The following is a 6,000-nucleotide window of genomic DNA, read 5'->3' as shown; positions in this document are numbered from 1 at the left end:
AAGGCAGAAGGAGAACAAAGGGGTTGCAGGGAGAATCAAATTTGAAGACGAGGCAGGTCTGGACATGGGAAGCAGTTAATTTTAAGCACTGTTTAGTGAATGTGTCACTAATGAATGTGTCATGGATAATGGATAATGAGAGCTGAAACTTGTGGTAGAGGCAGCCAACCTGGCCACAGGAACTGTATGAGAGCTGCTGTTACACAGCACAGGAATGGAAACAGAGAAAGAGGCTCTTGTGAATGAGACAAACTAAGAGTTGGTTGGGTTTTGGGGTTTTTTCCCCCTAATTTTGTTTAAATAAATCATTCCCATTAACACTGAGCCATGATTTAACCATCAGAGTGCTCTGCATTATTAGCACAGCTCATTTCCATCCTCTCTGCTTGGTGTAGAAGTTCCCTCTCTGCTCACAAGCCCGATGTCCATGTGGTTGTGACTGTGCAGGGAAAAACGGCTGGAAAAGGAACTCCTGTGAAGGCTCCAGGCGGTCTGGCGAGGGGATGGAGCAACTGTTTTGTCAGTGGACAAATGGTGGCAGTGTGCACAGGGTGACAAGATTCCTGAAGCAACTGTGTTGGCTGAGCAGGGTCTTGACACAGCAAGGACACGCAGAGGACTGAGGGCAGACCTGGTTTTGCCCTCAGGAACATTTAAATAGCTGTTTCTATTGCCAAAACTATTAGCCAGATCTTTAAAAAGTGGCCTGGCCCAGGAAGGTGTTATATAAAACCAAAAAAAAAAAAAAAAAAAAAAGAAGAAAAAAAAAAAAAAAAAGAAAAAAATAGCTGACTTTCTACTGTTAAACTAAGAAGAGAGACATGGACAATGAAAAAAATGCAGAGTATTCCCAGTTTACTGGGTACAGGACAATCGAGTAGATTCCCAGTGGTGGCTTTGCAGAGAGACTACAACACCTAAAAGTAAAACGGTTTGGGGTTTAAATCGAGCTTCCTAAAATGAGATTTGCTTTTCATGTGTCACCTTCCTCCTCCCCTTGCAAACCTGTGGTCTCAATGCCAGTGAGGGGTTGTGGGGATGATCTTTCAGAAGTCTGGAGAATGAAGACCAAGGAGAGGATGGACTGATCACCTGTGACATGCATGACTCAAAGGCATTCCAGCCCTTCTGCAGCAGAGACACTTTTAAAATATCCCAACAGCAAAACGGCCACAACCACAGGGCACCCAGCTGAAAGCACATTCCTGACACTTTCCTGTCCCTTATATAGGAATGGTTTGAGGAAAGGGGGAATTTTAACAGTGGTAACTCACGGGGGAAGAAAACTGTGACAGCACTAGTTCCTCGCAAGTGGAGTTTCAGTAGGAAAAAAAAACGCATGGGCGGTCAGCATCTTTATTTCAGGGCATGGCAGGACCCGAGAAGCACATCATCGACCCATGGGCAGGATCCTGAGCATGGATCCACGGGCAAGATCCTGAGGGACAGCGCAGGTCCGACCTCGCTCAGATCCCGCGGTTTGGGGGTTTAGGGAGAGCAGGGGGGCGCAGGTTCGGGGCTGGAGGGGTCACAAGGACCAGCCGGGCAGTTTCACCCCACGCAGGCCGGAGGAGAAGCTCCAGGGACGGCCTGTGAGGAGCATCCAGCGCGGCTCCCGCACTCGGGACTCCCCGGGGCGACCCCCGCCCGCCCCAGGCGGCTCCCGGGGGGCACTCCACAAGGCGCGGGGACTCGCAGCTCCAACAACCGAGGCAAAGGACTCCCCCGAGCCCGGCGAGCAGCGCCCTGAAGCGACCCCAGGGCGAACATCAATCGCTGCCCGAGGGAACGCGGCACGAACCCGCCATAGCAGCCGCCGCCTCTCCCTCCATGGCGGAGCCACTTGGTACCTCCCCGCTCCCCCCACCCCCGGCAGTGGTTTCACCCCTCCGCCTCACACACGGCGGGGGGCGTGGCCTCGCCCTCCCGGCTTTCCCCGCCCCTCTCATCCATATTCATGAGGACGAGACGGGCGGCCCCAATGCGGAGGGGCGGTGCGCCCAAGCCCCGCCCCCGAGCGATGAATATTGATGAGGGGCGCCGTGGCGTCGGGGGCGGCGCGGGCGGCGATTGGCCGGGCGCGGCGGCGCGCGGTGACGCGCGCGGCGGCGGTGCGGGTCCCGATTGCTGCAGCCGCTTGTCAGTGTGACGAAGATTGGCACCCGAGGTAAGCGCTGTCACTCAAACCCCGCTCCAGCCCCGCCGTCCATCACGGCGCGCCCGCCGCCCGGGCACGGCCGCACCGGGGAAGCGGGAGAGCGGCCGGGGAAGGGGCGAGCGGGGCGGCGGCGGCCAGGGGAGAAAGGGGCACCCGCGCTCCGCCGCCGCTCGCACGGACCGGGGGGTTTAAGGGGCGGTGGCGGGCGCGGGCAGGGGAAGGAGGGGAAAAGCGGGGAGGGGTGGGGGGGGCGGGGGAGCGAGGCGAGGAAGGTTCTGGAACGGCCGCCGTGCGCCCGTTGTGTCCCGGCGGGGGCGCGCGCGGGGAGGGGACGCGGGAGCGCGCGCGGGTCCGCGCGGAGGAGGAGGAGGAAGAGGAGGAGGAGGAGGAAGGAGATGGGGGCGATGGGATGGGGGGGGGGGGGAAGGAGGGAGGGAGCGGAGGCGACGCGATGCTTAAAGGGGCAGCGCCGTGCTGGCCGCTCCTCGGAGGCGGGGGGGGAAACGGGGGGCGCTCCGGGGGCTCCAGCACCGCCGGTCCCGGGGCCGGACCGCGGGCTCGGCTCGCCGCGGCAGCTACATCCCGCTCTCCTCCTCTCCCTCCCGAGGTCCCCGTGCCCCTGCACACCTGCCCGGCCCCGGGGGGACAGCGGGAAGGGGATGCGGGGATGCCCCCGGCCGCTGCCCCGGTCTTGGGGGATGCTCCCCCCGCCTGCCGCGTTCGTAGAAAGCGGAGCGCGGTCGGGGCGGTGTGCTCAGAGCAGGGTTGGGTTTCTCCCTCGTTTCTGGCTGCTTTTCGGCGTGACCCCGTGGTCTCCCGGCTGGGTGGTGGGCAGACACCTTCCCCGCAGCCGGACCGAGGGTTGCCGGGTGTTTAGGCGGCCGCAATTAGGAGCTGAGACTTGACACAGCCCAGAGGCCCCGCTGGAGATGTGTGTAAACAATAATAAATCAAGCGCTGGTTTTATCCCCAAGTGTTGCCTCAGTGAGCCACATGTCCCAGGTCTCACGGAGCAGTTCCGTGGCTTTCCTTGGTTCCCACCACGCCGGAGTTCGTCAATTAACAATATAAGTAGTTAACACGTTTGTGTGATAATTCTCTGTATAGCGTCTTGCTGTTTTTTAAAATATAATTTATTAAAATTTTTTTCAGTCTTGATCGGTGCTATGTAGTGTAATTTTAGAGGCAGGTCCCACTATTCGTTTATTTTTTTTAATCTGCTGCTGCTGAAGTTTTTAGTTCCTTTTTGCAGTTTTGTCTCAGTAAATGACTGGTGTGGTTTAGGGAGGGAGAATTACGGAACGTTTTGGGTTGGAAGGGGCTTTAAAGATCATCTTGTTCCATCCCCCTGCCATGGCAGGGACACCTTCCACTGTCCCAGGCTGATCCAAGCGCCAGTGTCCAACCTGGCCTTGGACACTGCCCGGGATCCAGGGGCAGCCACAGCTTTTCTGGGCGCTTTATTCCAATACCTCATCATTCTCACAGGAAATAATTTATTCCTAAAACAAGACACAATATCTGGTACGAAACCCTTAAAAGTGGATGAATTGCTGGTTTGTTGGCTTTTTTATTATTTATTTATTTATTTTTTAAACACGTGGACTTGAGAGCTGCCCAGGCAACATTCAGTTTTTGTCCTTGCCCCTCTTTGGAATAGGCTGTGCGCATTCCATTAAGCAGATCCCAGGAACAGGGAGCATGGGCATTATGTTCTGGATGTTGGAAAACACTTGGGCCAAGATCCTGTGGAGAATAACAAGAGGGTGTAGGTCACTCTCAAAATATGCTAAATATCTCATTTAATTTTATTTTTTTTAACTAAATCCTTTCTTAGTTTTTACTAAAAAACATGCACATTCAGTTAGTTCCTAGTTTTATTCTCTAGCCTGCTCTGCACAAAATTTCACCAGTGTAAATTGTTTGATGAGGAGAATTGTAACAACTATGGCTTAGGATATCCACACGTCTTACTGTTCTTCATACTGGGACTACACTCACAGCTTGTTCCCTGTCCTCTGTGGGATATAATCTGTTTATGGGCTGCCTGTGCTATGGGGTTATATCCCTTTAGCTGTGTTTGTGTGTGTGGTTGAGGTGAGATGGCTTCTGCAGCTGGATGGAGTCCTGGTCGGTCCCTGTTTGCTGCATGTGTGGATTTTACGGATTACACTGAACCAGGAAAGAAGTTGTGGTGATTTTATCAGAAATCCATCCTTACATGTATTTCCAGGCTCTGTCATTGCTACAGTATCAAGGAACAGCAAATGCATTTTGAGTGCGTTTTCTGTCAGGTAAAATCACAGATATATCCTTTTCTGAATCTGTGTGTAATCACATAGAATCATTACATTCAAATTTCTGAAGGAAAAAAAAAAATGCCCCAAACATTTCACATAATCTATTCAAAATAATTCTAATTATTTTTCTCATGTATGTTCTATCTTCAGCTTATTTTATGAACTGTACAGTATATTTTTACTCTTGATTACTTGACATATTTTCTTGTCATCTCATAATTAAAGTATCCACAGGAAAACTTCAGTGTAGGTTTTACTGTGTTTTCTTTACATAATCTCCAGTTCAGTGAAAGACAGATCAGTGTGCTTCCGTCACAGGGTACAAATGGGAAGTCACAGGGTAAAGTAGGGGTTGTGCTGCACTGAAATTCTGGAGGCGCAAGTAATTTCTCATTGATCTCCCCAGTGGGTTTGGGCCATGCATTTATTTTTTTTTTTTTCCTGTGCTTGTGTGTTTTGCTGGGCTGAAATTTTTCTTGTTACCATTTCCCATGTGCTGGTAGAAAACCCAAGAATTCTTCACATTTTGAGTACGTTGTTGTTAGGGTTGGTGGGGATTTTATTTTGTATTTGGAAATTTCACTTTGGCTTGTAAAAAGTCAAGCTGGTATTAAGTACTTAGAGCTTTGATTTGTACTCTTAATACAATTTGTAATATTTGGGTTAAATAAAAATAACATTTTAAAACTTAAGTCCTTGCAGTCTTCCATGATAGGACTGAAAGGAGTTTAGAATGAATGAAATATAAATTCAATTTATTTTAAATGCTTTAGCCTTATAAAATTGTTAGTCTTCTGGAAGCTGTAATTTCTTCTTCAGAACTTTGCTTTCCAGCTGTGTTTTTCTGCGCTGTAAATGCAGTGCTCTGATAAAGCCCTAATAATTCTGATTGCTACCGCAGCAAGTTTGGGAGTGTTCAGGAGCAATTCAATTTCCTGGAAAAGACCAACTCTTCGGTGAAATTAAGCCTGGTATTAGTGGCCGAGGGTGAATGATCACAGAAGCAGCACTGTGGCAGTGGAACTGCCTGTTCTAATGGCCATGTTAATGTCCTGAATGAGGCAGTCCAAATTGTATTTCAGAATATTATGTCGTGGTCTGGGAGCCAAATGTTGCCTCTGCAAGACTGGCACATATGTGAAAGCTTACAGTAAAGCAGATTAATATTTTTATTCTGGTCTAAGTAAGACCAAATGCAATTTTTTTGTGTGAAATTAAAAATGTTGCAAATGTTACTTCTCTTGCGGCAGCAGCAGCTGGTTACTTTACTTCTCACTTGTTCAAAGAGTCTATAGATTTAAAAATGAGAAGTCTCAGAGGGGTTTATTTTGCCACAGCTCAGTGCTGTACAAAATGTAAAACAACTCACTGCTCTTCTAAGCAGGAGGATTCCAACACCAAGGAGAAAAAGCTGCTGATAGAGCTCTTTCATTTGCTTACTTGGTGCCAGATGTTGCCAAAATCTTTTACCCAGACTGTTTTAGATCTCCCCAAGGGAAGTGAACACTGAAATATTGACACTTGTAGCAGGTTCTTCACTTT

General features: G+C 50.1%; 1 protein-coding gene across 2 annotated transcripts in view; it reads left to right on the top strand.

The window, feature by feature from the left end:
• The first annotated feature begins 2,122 nt into the window (after positions 1–2,122).
• Positions 2,123–6,000, top strand: part of PKNOX1 (PBX/knotted 1 homeobox 1) — a 36,294-nt gene continuing 32,416 nt past the window's right edge. The window contains exon 1 of one of the 2 annotated variants that reach the window (XM_066177093.1): positions 2,123–2,167. The gene's annotated coding sequence lies outside the window, so the exon portion shown is untranslated. The remainder of the gene's footprint in view (positions 2,168–6,000) is intronic. The other variant, XM_066177092.1, reaches the window with a different exon arrangement.

Source organism: Chamaea fasciata, unplaced genomic scaffold (assembly GCF_029207755.1).
Source record: "Chamaea fasciata isolate MVZ Bird 193981 ecotype frontalis unplaced genomic scaffold, bChaFas1.0.hap1 SCAF_2, whole genome shotgun sequence".
Lineage (NCBI taxonomy): Eukaryota > Metazoa > Chordata > Aves > Passeriformes > Sylviidae > Chamaea > Chamaea fasciata.
This window is presented reverse-complemented; position numbering and strand designations above follow the sequence as displayed.